This window comes from Neolamprologus multifasciatus, chromosome 18, assembly GCF_963576455.1.
Source record: "Neolamprologus multifasciatus chromosome 18, fNeoMul1.2, whole genome shotgun sequence".
In the NCBI taxonomy this organism is placed as follows: Eukaryota; Metazoa; Chordata; class Actinopteri; order Cichliformes; family Cichlidae; genus Neolamprologus; species Neolamprologus multifasciatus.
The window spans coordinates 6,609,572-6,633,246 of record NC_140456.1 but is presented as its reverse complement, the minus strand read 5'-3'; the positions used below and the strand labels follow the sequence as shown (position 1 = coordinate 6,633,246).

Here is a 23,675-nt window from a genome sequence, read left to right as displayed (position 1 = left end):
CACTAAAATACTTCAATCAATGTCTGAAGTACATACACATGTCCAAATCCACAAGAACATCCATGAGACATGTGGCATAGAAACACAGAAAGGCACACATACACACACACACACACACAAACACACACGTGCACACAATGAATTAACACTAATGTAGCCTGCGACAAAAGCCTTTACCCCGCTCAGCCCGATACTAATGCAATCAGAGGAGCCAAGAGCTTCGCAAAGTGAAGCCATTTAAAAACAATTTGAGAAGCAGAGAAGAGCCAGGGCCAGAGGGTCAAACCAGCCATTAAGAAATTAAAGCTGAGGATTGATCACTGCCTGCTTAAGTGGACCCTGTCTCCAGTAGAAACCACGGCTCCTCAGTTTCTTTGTTTTCGGTTTGTGGGGATGGGGGTTGCAGAGGTGAGTGCAGGGTGAGGCTTTCACTTATGTGTTTTTGTTGTTTACTTCCCTTACTTATTTTTAAAGAAGAGGAAACGGACACATCTGTAGTCTCTGTTTAGTTTGAACAAAACACTGGGTTTAAATCTCTATGTCTGCAATCAGATGAGTGGATCAGGGGTATTATCATTTAGTTAATACAAACTACCCTAACGGCCTTCAGCTTTCCAGGAATTTCCCCATAATTCCCACTGTGCAACAGAGGTATAGAGCATGTAGGTGTTGGATTGCAACCACATGGAAATCAGGTGGGAAGAAAATAAGATGAGAGATAGCACACCCGACTTCCATTTAGAAGTAAACAAAAATAGCTCACTGAGTAAAAACCTCTGGAAAATCTGTTACTACTGTAAATTAGAGATAATTACAAGACCTGTTGTTCAGCAGGGAATGGCTGGGAAGTCAGGAGGATGCCACAATCACCATATGCATGACAGACCTACTCTGACCAAATGATAGTTGTCATGGAAGTAAAACGCACTATGGATTGTTATTAAGGTAATGAGTCATCCCCAGGCTTTAGTGTGCAGACTAATTGAGGTTTTCAGCGTGTAACAAAAAAAAAAAAGAAAAAATAACAACGACCACGCAGTCTTATGCAATGACTGACAGCACAAAATTAAAGCTAATGTGGTTTTTTGTTTGTTTTTTTGCAGGAATAGTGGAAAACCTGCATGTTTATTCTTAATGTCCTAATACATTTACTGTGCGAATGTCAGAGTTTTTATCCCCAGAAATTAATTGAGTCCGTCAGTTAATGTTACGCACAATTTAGCTCGCCGTGGGTGGCTGCTCTATTGAAGCTCCTCCTGGAGATCTTTGCATTTTGTGAAAAGGTTTTACATCTTAATATAATGATCATAAAGTATGCATGCATGACTCCTCCCAGACACATTAATCCATTCGGATTCAACTCATTTCATGTATAAAGCGCCAAAACACAACAAAAGTCACCTCAAGGATGAATAATTAACATATATGTGTGTAATTTCATACATTTGCAAAGCATATAAGCATGGTAGGTAGTACTATTAGTAGTTATTATACTCTCTCTTATAGTACACCTTCAAAAGGGTTGGTGACAAAGGATGATATTTAAGACTTTACACAAACTTTTGACCCTGAATCCTCCCTTAGTTACGCTGCAGTAGGTCTAGGGTGCTGGGGGCTTCCCATGATGCACCGAGTGTTTCTTTTTTACTCACTATATGTTTATTCACCACTCTGCATTTAATCATTATTTATTATTCATCTCTGGCTCTCTTCCACAGCGTGTCTTCATCCTAACTTCCTCCTCTCACCCCAACTGGTTGCAGCACATGGCCGCCCCTCCCTGAGCCTGGTTCTGCCGGAGGTTTCTTCTTGTTAAAAGGCTGTTTTTCCTTCCCACTGTCACCAAAGTGCTTGCTTAAAGGAGTCAAATGATTGTTGGGGTTTTCTCTGTTTTCTCTGTATTATTGTAGGGTCTTTACCTCACAATATAAAAATGCCTTAAGCCAATGTCGTCCTGATTTGGTGTTACATAAAACTGAATTTAATTTACTTTTTATTCCTTGCAGAGCAATATTAAATTTTATTTTCAAACCTCTAGAAATGAAAAAAATAAAACCGAATAATTATTTTTATGAATGCAACCTGTGAAGAGGAGTCACAGCTACAAATGCAGTATAGTCCACTACAATAGAAGACTAGTACTTCAGTGCCTTGTTTCCCTACTACTGCTAGTGCAAAAACAAAGAACTAAATGATAAAAATCAGGATCAATTTAGCAATCAGACACCAGTGGTCTTGACAGAGGTATTTGGTAGTAAGGACCCGCCTCCCTTTGGTGTCTGTAAGCTGTTAAGGCTGCTGTCTAAAAGCCAGAAAACCCACAAACATAAAGTAGATTTAATACCCTGCTGTAGCTGGATTAAGAACACTGGCTTCTCCCACACTGAAAGGCCTGCGACATATGCACAGTGAGCGTGTTTGTGTATGTGGCTTTCTACGTGTTAGCGTGTCCACGTCAACAAGTCCAATCTCTTTATGTACATCTCGGCTGTTTGGTGCCACGGTGATGCTGAGCAGGTGGCTCTATGGTTGGCTCTTCGCCGGTTACTGGTGACAATTTGTATTGTGCATATCTAGCTTTATTTCTCTGAGTAGCTACAACATTTGCTTTCAATAACTATTTAGTCATTTCAAGTATCCACTGACTTAAATTACCAAATAGCTTTTGATTTACTAGAAAGAGTCGCCACAAAGAGAAAGACAGCAGTGGATGAACTGGTACGGCTGCTTTCTTTTTTGACGCCTGAGGCTCGTTGGAGCCGAGTCAGCAAATATTCAAACAATATTAGACTTTCCAGTAGGCTGTTTAATTAAGCTAACACAAATCAGCACTAACACCAGTTACCAGTTAGACTACACACACGTGCCAAAAAGGATAGATTCTACAACACGGCTTAAGGATGATAACACACAGGTGCTCTGCTGAGCTTTGCAGATGCACACATCCTGCTGCCACTTAGGGAAATGGCCATGATACATGGAATAACCGGTTATGTGAGCTATTCTTGTTCATGTTTGTTCTTTTGTTGGTCATTAGCTTTGCTGCATTGTAGACTGAAGTCATAATATACAAAAATGTCTCTGTAGTGCAATGAAACTAAATGTCAAAAACTATATAAACTGTCCTTGTTGCACCTTTGTGTGTTAAACTCTGTTGTCGTGCCTTTTCTTGCTCCACTAACCTCTCAGAAAAGAAGCATTTGAGAGCATAAGACCATATGAAAAAAAACCTCTAATGTGTGTCAACAAATAAAAAGAAAACAAACCTAATTAGATAGTAATGATTAATGATTAAACAAACTCTGTTTTGTTTGCTTCCTCAACATAAATCATATGTGACATATGTATATTTGATACAGATGCCACACTAAGCCTTATTTAAGAAGAGCTTTTTTATTTCCTGCTTATATCAAGCCTTTCAGCTGAATTGTATAGTCCATAGCATAGCTAACATTACGACACACATGGATATAGCTAAAGAGCTGTTCAAACAATTTAGGTCATAATACTATCCTACACCTCAATCAACATCCTGTTGGAAGACCAAACTAAATCATCCAACAGCATCGTCTTCACAGCTCCAACACGTCAGTAAATCTTTAGTTTAATTCAATAAATATGATCGTTTGTTGGTATAGCTTTAGGAAGCTAATTGACCTCTTGCAAAATATTTCCTCATGAAAGGGAACAAGAAATTGAAACATTATGAAATTTTCTCTTTTGTTTTCTTTTTGTGATTCTTCTTTTTCTTCTTTTAACATCAAAAAAATCTGCACATCAAAGATCTGAAATCCCAGAACAGACACTGCACCTCAAGAACAAGAGGAAAAAACACTATGAAAGGCTTTGAGAGGGTTGCACAGTCTGACTTCCACTTCAGCTTTCACAGTGTTGTTTCTTTCCAGTGTATCCATTACACCCATGTAGTGGATGCAAATTTGACACGAGTATACGTCTATCCCTACAGCCGGTTTTCCACCTGAACACACAGGAGTTTCTCAGCCAATCAAGCCCGTCAAACATTTGGTCACAGTCACCTCTCTTGCCACCTGGTTACCCAGACCTTCTTTTATTGAAGTGTCAAAGTTTCCAAAGACTTTTTGACGCTGTTGTGTTGGAATGAAAAGCAAATGCCTTTCTGTGTGCTGAGAAGTGAGTCCCCGTAAAAACCAAGCTGTACAAACTGGCTCACTTCAACCAGCACTCCTTTTTTTTGTCTAAATAATCACCCCCACCACCATAGCTCAGCCACCTCAGCTCGGTCTTCTTTCTGTTCCTGTTTTTTGCCAGAAAAATCTTGTTGTTACTAATAGATTACAATTAGAATGATCAGATCAAATTTGAACTAGAGTTTAATAGTAAATTCTCTATAATTCTCCCAAAGTTAGAAAAGGGAAAAAGAGGCAAAACAAGCAGAAACTCAACTGTATTGACAGAAATCCAAGAAAATCAGCTGAGTGAAAGATGACCTGATGCAAGTGCAGTGCAGAAACGCCAGAGTAATTATCATAGCATCAAAATGAAGGGACATTAAAAATAATAACTCTAAATAAACTGTTCACAGATGGCTTGTTAGCTGGCTAGATAGCCAGCAGCTGCTCATTACTCGGCATGTGCAGCTTCATGTAATGTGAGAGCGTGATCGATTATAGACAGGAATCGATAACATTGAACATGCCTGCCCGGATGCTAACTCAATTGTGAGTGCATACACACACACACACACACACATACTAATGCGCACGCACACAAAAACACAAACAAAAACGCCATGCTTCTACATGGACAAACATGATGATAATCACACACACACACACACACACACACACACACACACACAAAAGAGTTTCTGCTGTAAACACTGAAACTGAGCGGCTGCTTAACAGCACAGAACAAAAACATCGGGGCCGCCTCGGCACTGATGTTTAGGAAAGACACCAAAGGAGAACTTACGTTCCTCTGCAGAATCATCCTACATGCATTAAAAACAAACACAAAATATAAAAGTGGTGCTTGCAGAGACACAGACGGAAATAAAGTGATTGTTTTATGTCATCATGCGGTGGAGAAATCTGGACTCCTAAATATGATTTCTGCCTCTTCTCAGCTCAAGTTTCAAGTTCACAGTACAGGGCCGGTGGTTTGAAACTCTTCTGAAAAGCCATTCAAAGCTCTTTTGATCTGACACTATACTGTAGTGGAATACTGCTTTGGTTGTACAGCACCTTTCATGCAACACGTGCGGCACTAAAAGAATGAGGATGCAGGTTTGATGAAAGAGCAAACAAGTAACGATAACGATTACACAACACACAAAGGCATTCTGTCATAACAGTTTGTGACAGGAGAAGCCCTGCTTTTAAGGAGTGTTTAAATGTTTAAATCACTAATGTCATCAAGTAGGATATTAGCTGAAAACGAGGGAGCATCTCCAGTTCTCATTTTTGGTGTGATTTTGGGTACCCAGCAGTAGAAAGGACACAAAGCAGTGGCTGGTCCTAAGCCTTTGAGCAAGGTGACTTTTAAAAGAATCAATTCTGAGAGATACAGGAAGCCAGTACAGTGTTCCCACGTCTGGAGTGATGTGGTCCCTCTTCATTGTATAACATATGCAGAATTCAAGACAAACCTCACCACTTTTATCCAATTTAAACAGCAGATAATTGTGGCAGAAGCAAAGTCATCACTAAACACTGTGTGATGGAATCAAATGTAGTTCTTTGCAGTTAGCAGTAAATCCCTTTTTATGATATGGGAACACACCACAGCTCATATCAGACATGATTAGACGAATTTACCGGTGAGGTAGGCAACTTTAAAAAAGCCACACGAAGTGAAAGCAAAAACACCTAGATAGAGATAGCAGAGGAGTTTCACGTTGTTCTACTGGCCCGGAGGTCAAACTCCACCTTCAGCTCCCTGAGTGACTTATCAGCAGAAGCAGCTAGTGTCTGTGTGAAAATTAACATGCAGTCACAGCCCAGTGACCCCATAAAATGCCAGCTGTTTGCATTGTGCTTCAGAAAGTTGTCTTTCAAAGTTTAACCTCTAAGATTGCTCAAGTTTGGCACTGGTATGTGTGCCTTTGTGAGAAAAGCAGTCGTGGATTTTTCAAACGCGGATCGCTGTGCTCACTCGGAAACGAAACATTCTGGTACACTAAAGATTTATTTCAGTGTTCCTCTACTGAAATTTAATATCCTGTGTAAAAACTGCCGCTGGGAAATTAGTTAAAATGATTAAAACTGAACTGACACCTCACTAGCTAAGAATATTAACAAGTCCACCCCTTTTTTTTCCCTTTAACTGCGAGCTCGTCATTACGAAACCGAGCATTTGCAAAGCGACTTCACGAACCTGTGAATTTTACACTCGGCCAACCTGCTGCTTTCCGGGTGAGTTTTACCAACAGTTGTTATTGAAGCGCACAAAACTGAGTAAACAGTTGGCTGGTTAGACCTCAGGTGACAGAGCAGCTTCGGGCCTGCTGACTGTGCACTCTGCGTGTGTGGCCAGTCATTCATAACCACTCCCATTGCAACATGCACACACACGCAAACACACACGCTCGCACACACAAAACCACAACAACAATACATGACAGCCCAAAGTCCAAGTATGACTGGGATAGTCACACCTACTGTCAGCATCAGAACTCATCATTGTTGGCTAATAAAGAAACAGGGATAATATAATATAAAGTTAATTTCTGTCATTCACATTAAATAAACATTAGCTCAGATATGTCCAATCAAAGCACGAGTGACTGACAGGTGCTTTAAAGCGGGACATAACTTCTGATTGATTCAAGTTAACAAGAAGTAGCTGATACACTGCTAAACATTGCTTCTGTTTAATGTCATCAGCTGAGACATATGGAAACAAAGAGTGTGTTCTTCTTAAATATAGTGTGTCAACCAACCTTACAGACTTTGCCTTTTAATCTGCTGTCAGCACGAAACAGAACGAAGCAGATCAGAGTCTGAGCGTTGCTTACCTTTGCTTTGGTTAAAACAGTCCATAACAGGTCCAGAGCCGGCTAAACATCCCATGCCGGCCAGGCAAACACACTGGTTTTCACAGCATACACACACACACACACAACCATACACTCGTTTTGTATTTCCCCTCGCTTCTCTGTGAGATTATTCCTGTGTGTGTGTGTGTGTGTGTGTGTGTATGTGTGTGTCATCTGCCTCTAATGACAGCTGACAAACTACATGCCGCAAATCCTCTCTCTCTCTCACTCCCTCCCTACCCCTTGCTCTCTCTCTCTCTCTCTCCCCCTCTCTCGCTTGTTTTCCCCTCCCCCCATCACGTAGAAACACACACATGCACACACTCCTCCCTGTCTCCTCCCACAACACAGGAACACACTCCTCCCTCCTCTCGCTCACAATCGTTCTAGGCACTAGATGATTTACATGGCCTATTGTTCTGTAATTCTGGCTGGCTTTTATTATTTTAAAAAATACACTAATCATTACCGTCTATGACATTTGTTACCAAACAGTCAAAGTACAAAATGTGTTACTTTACCACTAGTTACAACACTTTTCACAAACTTACGATGCTTACATGCAGATGTTCAAAAAACTGCCAATATTCGGCAAAATGAGAAATGTGAGTGCTGTCAGAATTCACGGGTGCCTGAATATTTCTGTCTATTTTTGGCGAACAAGAAGAACAAAAAAATAAATACATACATACATTTTCGATTATTCAAACTTGCGCACAACTTTCAAAACTGATGCAGAAAGAGATGTCTGTCAGAAACAGCGAAGCCAGTGAGTGACAGAGAAAGACTATTACATTCAGCACTTGCATAATAAGCATTGTCCCTGCTTGTATAATAAGCCCTACATGAAGGGAGATGGCAAAAACACAGACACACACACACAAGTGAAATGAGTCACAGAAAAAAGAGACAAACACACACTAAGAGGTAATTTTACAAATGGCTAAAGAGCTTTGCGCACACATACAGCTACCGCATACTCACACAAAAATTACTAGGTTAACTGTCACCCTCGCATACATACGATCCTTCTGTGTTTTCACTTTCCATGTTCTTATATCAGGATGTCCCTGTTTTGCTTTATGAGCTGTTGTGGTTTCTATGAACTGCTGTAAATAATGTCTGACGTTGGTCCTTACCTTTGATCCAGTGATGCTCCTTTTGGTTTAGTTTCATGTTTTAAGTTTCAATGATCCCAACCAAATGTTCAAATGGTTGTTTTTTTTTAAGAGCTTAAAGGTTAAGCTCACAGTGGCAGAATGATGAGTGCCGTGAAACTGAAAACTTTGGGCTTTTTGTTTTCTTTTTTGCATTTTCTACTCTGGAAGTTGCCGTGTTAGAAGGCGATTATACTCTGACGTGCACAGCTGCAAACGTGGATGAGTAGTCCTGTCATAGTGCTGTGAAAGTACCCTTAAGTTCGGTTGAAGGGTACATGTGTAGCACACCGAATAAACTTGAACCGAATCTTAAAGGACTTGAAATCTATCACAAATATGCTGACTGAGGAATGACCTTTGAACTTCTCCTGCAAATGTACTTTTCCTGATGCCATGGCACTAATAATTGGCCATGCAAAATGCAATTTAATTATATTTGGTTATAGAAAATCAAACAAGAGTGCCGTTACAGTACAATGGTCTACCATTGTCACTGGCCAATATCATCACTGCTAATGTCAGTATATTGGCAAGTAAGTTGGGATTTAACTTGGTCAGTGGTCAATATATCTGATGTAACACCCAAGTTTTGCACCGGATAAATGATGTTGGATGTGATGAAGAGGTGAAACACAGGCCAGTTGTCCCTTAGCACAAAACCAAACATACAAACAAAAAAAAAAACTCAAATAAAATTCAGTGTTTTATAGAATCTGTGCATCTGCATGTTGAACTCCACTGCATCCCTAAATAATTTTTTTTCTGTATCACTTGCATTGTAATATAACATATATGTGTACTGATATATGCTATATTTGTATTGCATCCTATTCTAATACAGCAAAACACTATCTTAACATGAAGATTCTGCTTACCTGATTTGCAAAGCATCATGGGTAAACATCCATAAAGATATGGCAACATCATTCAGTTATCTCTGTGAGACACATGAAACAAAAACAAAGATAAATGTTAGGTTTGTGTTTGAAAGGTTGGGCCGAAACAAATTTCTTAAATAGCAATGTGTCTGACAGCTGATCCCAGAATCTGTACAATCTTTGTTTCTTTGCTTTTCTTTTAATAATAGTTTTTTCGTTAATAACATTTCTTTCAGCCTTTTATTACTATGTTTACCGTGTCTAATACTATGTAATACTTTGAAAACAGGATCCCAGATTGAAGGACCATAAAATGTATGCATGGCATCTTGTTTGTAGAAATACAGACACATGGACAATGAATTATTGCATGTATAATGAACAGCTTAGGCACAAACTGAGAAAAATTGTAAGAAACTGGAAATGGCCCAAAATCAACGCAACATTAGCCAAGTTGGCGAAGCTTTTTATCCCTAATACAGATAAAGCTCTTAAGACACTGGATCATTCTCATAACGCAAATTAGCATACGTCAATGTATTTCGTGTGACTATGAAGATGTAAACGGAGATGTGTCCTTCAAAATCCAGTGTTTATAAAATAATGTTTAGTCTCCAGCCTCAGAGGTATAACAACCCCAGTGACATCATCAGGTTATTTTCTCAGAAACATAAAGCGTATTTTCACAGGATGAGAACTTCCCAAAACTAGTAATGTAACTTTAATAGTAAAAAATAAAGGCATACAAACACAAACACTGATGAGACATTCCCGTAAGTACTGAATGAACGTTTTTTGACATCACATTGAGTTGCTAAAGCGCATGAATAATTATCACTTTCCAGGCATGAGACACACTTAAGTGAAACACATCACTTCATTTTACCACAAGAGTCAACCCATCATCAAGTACAGATGCAGGGCACGCCTAGATCAAATGTGTAAGAGTGTGTGCTTGCTAAATGTGCTGCAGTCTTTTACGGGGTAAAATCATTTAGCAGAATTTAACCTCAATCATCACCCACCAGTTATGCTGGAAATCGCACTCCTGCCCACAAAAACAAGGATACCTGCAGCTTTTCCCAGACAATGACCCTGCCTGGGAGGAAGATTCCGAGAGCTCGGAGGCCTTTTTCACACCGTGAGGTTGACCTGGAACAGTATGGTGCTGCTCCAGGTTCATCGAGTTCCCACTGGCTTTGGTTCATATTCAAGAAACATCCTACTTTATGAAACAACTGGGCTCCTTTTATTTGAACAGCTGAAGTGTAGTGGAAATCTACTTAAATCCCTCCCTAACGATCAGATATTTCAGAACCATTTTACAGCGTGCCCTTTCATTTTCATGTTGCAGGCAACTGTGTGCGTGTGTGTAAAGTCCAAAGTGTAGGTCACATGTCCTGCTGCTGTGGAAAGACAGAAAGAGCCTACCTGTTTACTGGATTTCAGTCACCCCCCCCCCCCCTCACATATATATCTGTTGTAATCAAGTAAAAACTCATTTTTTTCAGGAACTATTATGCATCACATACTCTCTGTGTTGAATCACATCCTCTTCCCCCCTCAGTGTTAAAAGGGATGGCAAATTAAAGGAAAACCCCACATTGTGGGTTTGAGTGACGATTTACCATCTCATGCCCTAAGAATTCAACACAGAAGCGACACGTCCAGTGCAACAACATAACAGACCTGCAAAATCCTCTGACTGTAGAAGTGAAGCGTTCAGTATTTTTCCATAATTTTCTGCACATCTTTACCAAAAGTCTTTGACAAGAACTGTTACTGTGACTTTTTTTCTTTTCCACTTCTGACATAGTGGTAAATAAGTTATAAATACAATTTCACTAATACTGAGGCTATGAACATTCATGTACTTATGTTTAAACAAATTCAGCGTTCGATGCAGGAAGCTGAAACTTGTTTTCCTTTAAAGACATAATGTGAAGCATCAAACAAAAGGCTGATGCGGGCACAGGGATGTACTGATCCAATATTAGACTGATCCTGACTCAAAAAGCGGACAGCTGGGCCAATCTATGCAATTCAAGCCCATGTTGTTGTGTGTTTAATAAAGTATGAATCAACAGCAATGCACTGGTTTGCTAGCAGGAGAGCTAACATAGCTCTCTCTCTCACTTGCTCTTGCACTCTCCCTCTTGCAATGTTCAGTCTAACGCTTACTGGGAAATATTTATTTCACATACATTAACATAACACATTTTATCAACTTGATTAATATTATTTCACCTCGCCTGCCCCTTGTCAGCTCCATGTAAACACATGTGTGCATGTGCATCTGTGTTTGTGTGTAGGTGCGCTCACGGCGAGACTGAGAGCAGCGAAAGGAGAAACTAGTATGAAATGAAAGCTGTGGGCAGGGAAGATTCTAAATCTGAGCTGAAATGAAACTAGTGCAAAAAAGATTCGGCGAATAACATGCACACTTTTTATTTTTATTTTCGATTGAATTCATCTTGGTTGTCTTGTCATTTATTACCAGTGTTGGGAAGGTTACTTTTAAAATGTATTCCATTACAGATTACAGAATACATGCCCCAAAATGTATTCTGTAACGTATTCCGTTACGTTACTCAATGAGAGTAACGTATTCTGAATACTTTGGATTACTTAATATATTATCATGCTGTTTACAACTACGTGAATGTACTATTGCTGTGATTTATTACTGTTACTGAAGGTCCGCGGCTCCGAACCTTAGTAAAGGGACCTCTGGCTAATACGGTGGGTTCTGTGTCGGCTCGTAGCCGAAAACTAGCTTTACTTTGTTGTCTGGGTCAACTTTGCTAGTGAGAGACAGAGAGAGGCGTTGAAAGGCTGCTCCAATGGGACTTATTGTTTTTGGAGGAAAACACGAACACGGTGTACAGTCGAGTCTTAATAGCTTACTTACAACTGGGCTCGTCAGGCTCTCTTCTTGGCTGCAGTGGTTATTATTATATTTACATGCTTCCAGCTCCCGTTTTTGCTCGATGACAGCTCTACTTTTCCTTTTTCTCCCTCCCTCGCTCACAGACACATAACGTGTATGGCAGTCCATTCTCCCTGCAGCACGGACTACACTGCCCATGATGCTACATTCTTTAGAGCTATACCTGTAGCATTCTGCTTATTAGCTTAGCACAACAACAACAGGCGCTCTCTCACCCAGGAAACACCCAGAGAGAGAGCGTCACCCTGTAACCATGGCAACCGTAACGCTGCCGCCTGGAACAACAGAACGTAGCTGTCAAACAAAACCCAAACAGTCCTGACCCCCACGATATGAAACAGGGAAGTACCGCCATGTAATCCATTTATTTCAACAAAGTAACTGTATTCTAAATACCACCTTTTTAAACGGTAACTGTAACGGAATACAGTTACTCATATTTTGTATTTTAAATACGTAACGGCGGTACATGTATTCCGTTACTCCCCAACACTGTTTATTACTAGACTTAATAAGCCTGTTACAATTTGTTTTACAAAGTCTGGAAAGCGAAAGCCAAGTCTGACATTGCCTTGCAGATAAAAGAGCAATTCCCAATTGCTTCCTGGTAGTAAAAGAATACAGTCCAGTCATTTAACTGGTATCAGTACTCGGTATCCGCATGCATTGCTCACTGTGTGCATGGACAGGGTTGACCGACCAGTTTTAAAAACACGATGATGTGTATAATGCAACATGTTGCAGCTTGAAAGTTTAACAAGTTAAAATAGATGAAATAAATGGAAGAGTCAAACCTACCAAATCGAGATCGTTAGCACAGTGGTAATGTGTTGCATGCTTGTGGTGTGTGTGTGTGTGTGTGTAGTTACTGTAATCAAGAACACCAAATGAAAAGTACTAAAAAGAAGAAGTTAGTTTTTTTGGTCAGTGGCCAAATCTGAAACATCTGCTGGCTCTTCCCCCCGATTTGTTCACTGTTACTTAGTGTGTGTGTGTTGTGTGTGTGCGCGTGGCAGCAGCATTCTCAGTCAGTTGGACACAGCACACTCAAACCACACTGCACTTTAACATGCACCTGCCACCGCTGAGATAGCTGTGCGTATGTGTGCATTTGTCAGTTTGTGTGTGCATCAGAGTGTGTCGGTGTCTGTGGAGGAGAGATGGACAGCTGATCTCTACCCAACTCCTTTGTGAATTGCACAAGCACACATGCAAGCACAAATGTTCTTCCTGCGCACATGCACGATGACAGAAAAATCCTGTGGCTGTCACCCAGCCCACTTTGTGCACTGCAAACTTAGGTACTGCAAAGAGTACAGTTTTATCAGTCATTTTACCCAGGACCTCAAGTAGAACAAGCCAAGACAGTAAGATGCACACTGAAGCACCAGTATAATACAGATTAACCAGTTGGACTGTTTTCTCCCTTTCGGAAACAGCCTTTTCTCAAAGGAAAGAACATGCAAATAATTTCTAAAGGCTGTTTTAAAAAATAAACAATGGGCCCCCAAAGTGACTTGAACTTTGCTTTCAGCAAAAACAAAGAAACACATATTTGCACCTACAGAGTCATGGCAATTGTGTAAAGACCAAACTTTGTAGTTAGCAATGGAGGGTTACACTGTTAATTATTTGCATAATAGACATTGTGGTAACCAAGCACGCACATACACACACACACACACTGAGTGTCTGTTAGATAGAGAGAGGGAAGAGTGAGAGGGAGCTACAGAAAGTCAATGAGAGCCACACAGAGCGACGGCCTACTTCCTGACTGTGATTAATTTCTGTTACTAAGCAGCTCTATGGTAACACAGACATCCACAGCTACACCGAGCTCAGAGCTGGTTTACAGTACACAGCCTATGCGTCTAACACATTGCACAAGTTAGACGCATAGGCTGATAATCCTGGCCAGTAACGCAAAATATATAATCCCATATAAGATGTGCAAAAACAGCCCATCTGCAATTTGCAATGTTCACGATTATGCATCAAATTTCTTGTGAAACTGTGAGATTCCGCCCATGTCTTATAACGTTATGTGAAACATATGACTAATTTGTGAATATGAACAAAAGCACCCACAGTCATTCAGGGAGGTTAGCATGTCAACTAATTACAAATTCTGCTCAATCATTCATCTTAAGACTGCACAAAAATTACCCTTAAGCCACAAATGACTTAAGTAACTCTTAAAAATGACAAGTTTTTCAAAAGCAGCCCTGTCATCTGCTTTTACTCTTAATCTAACCATTCTCTCTCAGCCACAGATGTGATGCTAAACCAAAACACAAGAAGCTCAGCTGTGTTGACCTCTCTTTGATCGCATGTGGACAAAAGGATATTTTTAAACTTTTAAAATTTTTCAGTTATTTCCTGAATTTAATAACTTGTCATTACGTGACTTTGATTCATCTCCAGAGTCTCGTGATGAGAATAGGATCGGAGTAACAAATGGGCATCAGAATTGACTTAATCAAGCCATAATATGCATTTTGGCCACAGTGCTGCTTAACCTCTTTACTGTCATCTTTGCAGCAATGGTCTGTCACCAAAAGGCTGTGATGAACAACACAATTAGCTCTGGCCATGGCCTGTGTTTGTTCTGCAAAAGCCTGTTATGCTATTAGCTTATATTATCCAGCTGGAAGCCTGTGGAGTCTCTCTCTCTCTCTCTCTCTCTCTCTAACACAGCTCTGCTGTCATAGTGCTGGAGAATTACAGCCGCCATCAGCTCCAGCTAACCAAATTAGCACTTGTTATGCAACCTGCTACACTTGGCTCACAGGTCTACTGCTTCAACCCTGCACAGCTTTCCATATGGTTTGCACATAGGAAGGCAAGTTAGCTTTGCAGCCTGCTCCTCAGCTGAGTGGCAACATGCTAGTTTATTGCTTTGTTTCATCACTTTAATCTGGATTATGTATCCCTTATATGCAACAGACGTTTACTGTAAAACTAAGACTTTCTGCCACGACAACACAACAGCTGAGAGAGTGTGAATTCAAAGCCAGAAACTCAAATCATGTGAGGCTGCATGCTGCGCTTTCATAGCCAGCTGCAGTCTTCAGTGTTTATAAAAAAAATGAAAAAAACAATGACTGTAAATGTATCTGCCAGAAGGTGTCTTGATACTTGCTAGTTTTAAAATTTGACTTTCACTGTCTCACTGTAGCATATGTGGTTTAAGCAAGACAAACTGAAGACTTTTAAGCCTTTTTTCTGCCACTTTAAATACCACTTTCAAATTAAATCTAAGAATAAACTTGTGATGGAAAACTGTGTTTAGAAGGAAAAATCTTTCCATGTTTATTAGTTCAAATTACAGTATTCATTTGGATTTAGGCATATTTCCCAAATTAGTCAATAATGAATCTAAGAAAATAAAAGTTGAAACATAAATCTTGCCTGAGATGCTATTCATTCATCCCAAGTTTGAAAGAGCCTCAACAAAAGTGTATTTTAAGTGGTAAGCATTACCCATTGCTCTCTTTGCTATTCTTAAATCAGTTGTCAAAACCACTGCAAAAAAACAGATCTAAAGGGTTAATTAAAGTACTGGCTTTTAAGCATAGTCCACAAATTTTCAATAGAGTTAATGTCAGGGCTTTGGGAAGGCCATTCCAGAAGCCCAACATCAGCCTCCTTTCTCCATTCCAAAACCAGTTCTTATGTGTTTGGGATCATTGTCCTTTTGGAACACCAAAGTTTCCACCATCTAGCAGCTGATTGGAGGTGAAATTGATTCATTTTGAGCTAGTCCTCCTTCTTTAGTATTGCATCCCTTTTGTGCAATGTATCATTGGAAGAACATTTGGCTTGTCCATGTACAGCTGCAGTTGAAGTTGAAGGTGTTGATTTTGGAGCAGTGGTTTCTTTTTTTTGCCCTTCACCCTCTCTACCCAGGCAGGTTTGAGCCTTGCTGAATCCTAAAATGTTTCTGGACATCCTCCCTCTCATCTGAGGTCAACAGTTTAGGTCTTTTTCCCGACATCGGCAAAGTGGTGGCATATCAGAACAACTTGCATTTACGTAAATTATTTGAACCGATGATCCCGGAATCTGCGTTTGTTTAGAAGTGCTCCATTAGTCCTTCCCAGCTTGAATAAATCTACAGTTCTCCATCTTAGAACCTCACTGAGTTCCTCAGACTTTTTCATTGTTCTATATTGGTTGAACCAGTGAGTTGTGTCAAACAAATGTTTTCTTATGCTGCCAAAGAGAAACTAGCAGTTGTAGTCAACTTAAAAGACATTAGAGAACCTTCAGCACAACTTATTAAAAATGTTTTATGTATGCATGTTTATATTTGAGCCTGTATGTGTACTTTTGACCATGTTTAAATCAGACAAAATCCAAAATAAATTTAAACTTGTGGACCCAATTCTAATTTTTAAAGTCAGCAAAGGTGTATGCTGAATAAAAAAAACTTGAAACAGACAAAGAACCGTTCAGAAAAATCATAAAAAGCCTCAAATTACCATCGTGAATACATGTAAACCTCCACAACTGTGCCCTGGCTAACACTGTAGCTTACAGTACTAAATAGCACTATGATATACCAACAACAAGGGGAAAGGGCTACATTTTTTCTGTCCAAGAAGATTAGTCAGGGTCCTGTATGAACAGTGAAGCAGGTTTTTCTTGTAATCATTCCTTCCCTTCATACCATGAAGTGATTCCAAGATTTATCTGAAGCAAATATGAGGCTTTAGCAAGTATAAATCTAAGTATGCAAAAATTAAAAAACAATAGTATTGGATGAGTCTAAAAGACTTCAGACAGCTCTGGCCTCACTATCATTCAGATACATGACAAACAAAAAGATTTCATTTAAATTGTAGGCGGTCGGAGCTTACTCACACACACTCTGCTCTAGAGCTGCTTGTAATTAACTAAATAATTCTTAATGCTTCTTAATGGTGTTGACCACACTGTCTCATAATCATGGCCACAGTCACAAGTATCATACTTATCATATGATATCATATGTCCAAGTACAGTAGAGTCTTTTAAAATTTTTCGAAGAAACACATTGGTGATTTATGATGACGATGACCGATCAAACTTTCCAGTCCATGAGTGTTTTATTTTAGGTACACATACGGTAAATAAGGGAATATGAATGAAAGCCCCTCCTGTTGTTGTGTGCAGTCACCATGTCAAGAAATTACAAAATACTTGTGGTTTTTGCTGCAATCTATTCTTTGTCTGAATTTCGAATTAAGGTCATATTTGAGTCATAAGCAACAGACATGTAGATCTGACTTGCTCCCCTAACAATAACAAGAATTTCTCAGCCGTTGCTCTGCATCTCCCAAAAACAGCTTTTCTTTGTACAACTATCCTTAACTTTCAGATGCTTCATAGCATGCCTTAGGTCTCATGGTTTTACTATAATCACGAGAAAAAACAAACAAAAAACAAAACAAGTGTTTCCAGTATATCTATAATAAGTGTGTATACTTTTTGCAAGAATAGCTACAAGTGCTTCGGCTTGGCTAGTATCTGAGCAATGATGTAAGTGTTGCTGTTGTTGTATTAGAACTCCTCTCCTCAGTTCTCTCAGCTACTGTCATTAGGATAAAATATGATCACATTTTAAAAATATGATTCAAATGTTTTGATGTATCTGAAACTTTAAGTCCTTTAAATCATAATCGTGGCAAATTATTAAACACCTCTAGCCTTTAGAAGTATTAGCCTTTTAAAATAAACAGGTGGTATGCCAAAAAACTTTGAGTCTGTATTAAGCCACTATTGTGGTTAACACATTAGTCATTGTTCATTCAAACTGCGACACATGCTGACCAATGCATCAAAAATAGAATAGGAATAGAAAACGATTTTTCAGTGCAGGAGCACAGAAATTTCCAGATGGCACTGAGGGAAATTGTGGAAATAATTTAGTTGAGAAAGTTGAGATAGTCTACCAAAAACTGAAAAACCTCCATGATTGCTTTTTCAGTCCATCAGTGATGAAACAGTTTTTAATTTTTTTAATTTTTTGGAGTTGAGAAACTTTTCATTTGGAAAATGGCTGGATCACACGTCAAATGCCACTATAAATGAGTAAAGGTGATGTCATAGTTCATGGAAGCCACAACCAGAAAGTTAGGTAGGGATCATACTACATTATCTATCTGGAGATCTGCAAACACCACAGAGAAGGGTTATACTTTTATAGAAATTAGCCTCAAAGACCCATGGGTAATCGATAGTGCAGTCTCTTACATGAAAGCCCAAATGGTCCCAAAGGCAGGCACGTTAATGAAAAAGTGAAAAATATAGTTTTCACAGGGCTCTATGCAGGCCTTGTACTTTAGGATTTAACATGCTAACTGACGCCTGCAGAGTCTAGGATGTAGCCCTTGTGTTTCTTGCAGTTTCTCTGAGCACTGGGAAAATTGCAGTATTGTGCTAAACACCTAAAATGAAGCATATTTTATTAGCAGCATCTGGCTGCTATTTACCCTCTTAATTCATATGGAACCAGTAAGCATGGACCCAAAAGCATCCTTTTTTACATGACTTCTTGCCACTCGAGCCGAGGAAGGCCTTCATATACTTGTCAGTGTGGAATCTACAATACCTGCATCAATCAGTGTTATGTCTATTGTCAGGGTGCTGCTGCTCCCTGACACTGTATCTGAATGTTGCAGAACAAAGCCATATCACTACATACTGCCAAATGCTGTAGATGGAAAAGGAGACCTATTTTTCACTAGAGCTCTCAAATCTGAAATGTGCTCCATTTTGCACTGGTTTATATACTACCCTTATCAAGGCTTTTCACTGTTTACATTAAGGTCAAATAAAATAATATGGTTGGACAAAAATAAATAAAAGAAGAACTTTGTTAAATAACCTACTGAATGTGTCAACAGAGATGATAAAAACCAGTGAATTGGCTAGCTGATATCAGCTGATATTAGCTTATCGCAGATATAAAGTATTGGCGTATGTCACATCTAGCACGATAAGAAAGAACTAATTTAGAAACTGTGTAACAATTACAAAGATTGTACACAATAGGCTGCCTTAAACATTTTGCAATCTAAAGCATCGTCTCTTACTTATTCAAGATAACTTAAAAAATGCGCATGAGCCAATACATCGTCTGACCTTTTAAAGGCTCATATATGAAGTCTATTCTAAGACTCTTTTTTTATGTTACTTCCTATTATTCAGTAATGTTTAAGGAGATAATTTGTATTCGAATCTGCAAGTCAATGCACTTTGATTTAGAACTAAAACGTATGTTATCATCAGATACTGTAACAATATCCTGCAGATTCATTTTGCTGAGGGAATATTACAGTGATTATGGTTTTCAGGCACCACAGGAAGCTTTCAGGGGAGTCAGTGACATGGGTGTGTGCGTGTGTGTGTGTGTGTGTGTGTGTGTGTGTGTGTGTGTGTGTGTGTGTGTGTGTGTGTGTGTGTGTGGTTAATTAGAGCACTTGGTCTCAGGAGGATCAGACCTGGAAGGCGACTGTCTCTGCTACGTGACAGAAAGCCAGGGGCAGAGTATGTCTGATAAGTTGGTGGCAGAGAGAAGAGACAGACATAAACAAACACAGATAAGTCGACAAGCATGCACACACCCACACATACACCCCTTGGTAAATACTAGTGGATGTACAGATGAACCAGTTGTGCTGGTATTTAAATACCCCCCCAAATCATTCCCAAATTAACAATATCAGCTTGTGGGTGAGAAACACTGAAGGCAACGTTTGCTCTTAAGTAGATACGGAACCCAGTGCTCACCACCTGAATTTGCTACAGCTACAATTTTAGCATGTTTATTTTAGTGTCTGTCACTACTTTCACGTCTATATCTGATTTAATTCACTCACAAAGACATTAAATTAGGACTAGGTTTATTTTAAATCCAAGACCAGGATAACATCAGGAATTGATGGCTATGATTTAAATGTGCGAATCTATTTCCTTGCTGTCCCAGGATAAAACGTCATAGAAAACAAACTGAGGAGAAATGCACAGTCAAGCCTTGCCCTTCCTCCTTCTCCTGCTGCTGCCGTCATTGGTCAGGACATTATTTGAGCCCTCATGTGGTTTAGTGAATTCAAGCCACTAAGGATCCCTCATTGGGCAGGCTGCCAAATTTGTGTTAAGATCTTGGACTTAAGAACATTCCTGCACTCTTGCTGCAGCACTATAAGGTAGTTTTGGCATTGAACATTGTAGTGTAATGTACCAGAATTTAATCAGACAAGACACTACTCTGTAACTGTAATAAAAACGTTACAAAAATACAGAGCAAACAGATAGAGGTCAATCCCTGACTAAAACAAAGCATGCACAGTATTTTGTGCTGCCTAACTGTTTCTATGCATAAATAGCATAATGCCTCTTAACCCCTTAGAGAGAAAAAAGGTACAGAAAGAAGGGTTAAACAGAACCTGAACACTTGGCCTACATGTTGCAATCCCTTTCAAAGTTCAGTTTGGGGTGCCGGGAAGAGCAAATAAGCCTAAAAGAGCCCAAAAAAATCATAAGCCCAGCCCTCATAGATAACATTTCCAGAGGAATCAGATGGCACCTGTCACGTAGGCAAACTGACAGGTTTCCTGTAGTAAGATACCAGCACAATAGCAAACACAGAGAAAACAGCACAACAGCAAATAAAGACAAATTCTTGTGCCTGCATTTAAAAAGGCCCACCTTACTGCAAGACAATACGTTCTGAGCTGTGAGTGTTTCTTTTCAGCGTAAACCTGCACGACATGTTTTTGTCACAGCCGCACTCCTCATTCTATGCTGTCCTGTTAGCATACATACACATGCTATGTAGTCCAAAAAGTAGCAATCTGCTGAATATATAAGAGGGATGATTGTAATATCTCAAACTTGGACACTCTAAAGTGCAAATCATTTGGCTTTTGCTTTGCAAATCGGCTTTTAACAGCATACGCATATAACAAAGGAAAAGCAAAAGTGAAAGCACTCTCAAGGATCATATGTCATGAAAAAAAGACGCAAGTTTGATGTAAATATCCCTCATTTCCTAAACGCCTGGTCTCAAATCACGCAACGGCATTCTTAACAAACCAGCAGACGTCCTCCCATCTTGACAGAGTATAGCCTGTTATGACTTTAAATACATTTTTAAAAAAAATGATGACGATAATAATGTCAGTAGTTTCTATCCATCTACCAGTCTCTAATGGATTTTCACCTACGACTATTCCCACTGGACTAAAACGATAATATCACTTGAAATAACATGTTGTTTCAGATAATTAGCCTTTTTATTATTGTTTGTTTGCAGCTTCAAACCTGCAAAAAAAACACATTCTGGAGAGATAAGCATCCCCTCACAACACAGTAGAGCTAGCTGATAAACTATGTCAAATTAGATGGAAGAAAAGGAAAAGACACTTGTTTTTTAATTATTACAAATCTATTATTAACAGTCATTTAAACTGTGGCATCATTCTACTAAATGCTGGAATTATACCATCATGAAATAACATAAGTTATGAACTACCTACAATTGTATCTTTAAACTGAATAAACAACAAAAACAGGGAAATTTTAATATATTGAAGAACACTAGCTCTCTGGACCTCTGACAGCATCCTATAGAGGTATCCCAGCAAATTTTTATGGGTTAAACATTTTTTCTTCCAACATTTCCATTATGGTCTTTGTTTATGGGTTAATTATAGTGAAATAAGTATTTGAGAGACTTGGGTACATGGCTGTGAACTGCTTCACTGTAGCTGATATGTTAGTTTCAGGCTTGAAACTTGAAACAACAGCAGAAAATTTTATTTTCTGATGGCAGTTAGCTTTGACCACCACAACCAGCTGCTACATGTACACACTTTAAAATGTATCTTGTGGGTTGACTTTGCTTTTAACAACTTGTTTTAATTTGGTAAAGTGCCACAAATTCTAAACAATTACTTAGCATGTATTAACAGAAGTGTTTTATGAGAATAGGACATAAAAGTTGTTTTATAAGAGTCTGAACATTAAACAAATATTAGATCTGTGTTCTGTATTTCCAAAAATAAAATAATTTATGTGGGCCCGCTGCAGAATTTCAGCCAATTTCTGTTCAATTTCTGTTCAGTAATAGGAAGTGGAACAGCTCTTTTAGAGCGTCTCTGGCTTTACTTTGAAACTACAAACCGGAAGTGTACGATTGCGTTTGTTTTGCTTGACGCCTGAGTTGCTTGAGGAAGTCAAAGCGATATGAACCAGTGTGACAATATCATAAAATGTTCACTGTTAAACAATTATATGTCTGTCTTAATCTGATAAACCCATCTGTGATCAACGAGGGTTTAATTATGGGTGATTACATGAAACTTTAAGAGGAGCAACAAGCGAGCACTGAACGCTTGTGGCTACAGCGGAGGTTCACATAAACCAGCAGTTGTCGCTTCTCTCGATCAGGAAGAGGGGATTTAAACAGCTAACCGTTAAAAGTTAAACGGCGAAGTCCTGGTTGGGATATTTGTGCCGTTGTAACACAGTTGCTTAAACATCTTAAACAAACAGCAGAGCCAATCGGCGTTCACTTCTTCTGCCGAACATTTGAACCCTAGTCGTGGATTTGGCAGGTTACCAACGGAAATTAGCATTTTTATCCACCGAGCTAGTTTCGCCCGAAACCCCGTTTCAGTAGTGATAGCTGTCAATCAGCCGATTTGGCCGATAAACACGGCGAAGTATACTCGCCGTCAGACCCGGTTCGTGAACACGGATGAATGACCTGCGCGTTTAAATACTGGACGAACATAACGTTATTTCCTGTAATCAACTAATTAACCCTGTGGTATATTTTCACTACCCAATAAAAATGTAGAACCGCCATGAAGGAAAACAAAAAAACATGAAACAACAACAACAAATGCACATTTTAGTATAGAACTCCATTTAAATTAGTGGACACTTTGCACGAGCCCTTTACGTTAATACGTGTTTTTGGAGGTGGGACTAACGGGAGAAGTGGGGGTCAAGAGAATGACGGGAAACTTACCTGAGAGTTTGGGAGACCGTGGGTGCCTGACGTGCGGGATGTCGTCGGGGAGATGTCGGTCAGCGGGACGGAGCGGCAGCGGCGTCCTGGACCGGAGCCGCCATGTTCATCTGGCTCAGAGGCTCCTCGGCTCGGCTGTTTATCTTTACCAGTAGACCCCCCTCCTCCGTCTCCACCGCCACCACCCCCACCTCCACTCATCTCATTACCACACGGCAGAGCTGGGTGTCTCTGCAGTTCGCCCTTTCTCAGCCTCACTCGTGCACGCAAACTCCCGTCAGCTGGTTATTCAAAGGGAAAACTGAACTAAAAGCCCTGAATGCGATTTTTATTTCTATTTTATTTGTGAGATAGTTTGTGACTTTTTGTTTTGTCAGTTCTGACTGCGATAAAAGAAAAGTAAACCACCAAAATAAGACACCCAAATAAAGTCCCTTTTTCTTTTTCGTTATGGAAACATTCACATTTATAGAACAAGTGGTGAACGACGTATGATACTTTTAAAAACGCAGTTTCAGCAATATGTTGTATTACGTGTGCATTACAGTTTAACGCAGATGTGCAAATAATTAAGATGTATTTATAAAGCGCATTTAAACAGCTGTATAAGACAACAGAAAGTTAATATAACCTAAATTACAAATTA

General features: G+C 39.5%; 1 protein-coding gene across 6 annotated transcripts in view; it reads right to left on the bottom strand.

The window, feature by feature from the left end:
• LOC146497241 (nuclear receptor coactivator 2-like) overlaps nucleotides 1-23,191 on the bottom strand; it is a 54,888-nt gene extending 31,697 nt beyond the window's left edge. For 5 of the 6 annotated variants that reach the window (XM_085140375.1, XM_085140380.1, XM_085140377.1 and 2 more), the window contains exon 1: nucleotides 6,998-8,825. The gene's annotated coding sequence lies outside the window, so the exon portion shown is untranslated. Of the gene's footprint in view, nucleotides 1-6,997; nucleotides 8,826-9,053; nucleotides 9,116-23,029 lie in introns of those variants that run through there. The other variant, XM_085140376.1, reaches the window with a different exon arrangement.
• Nucleotides 23,192-23,675: the final 484 nt, after the last annotated feature.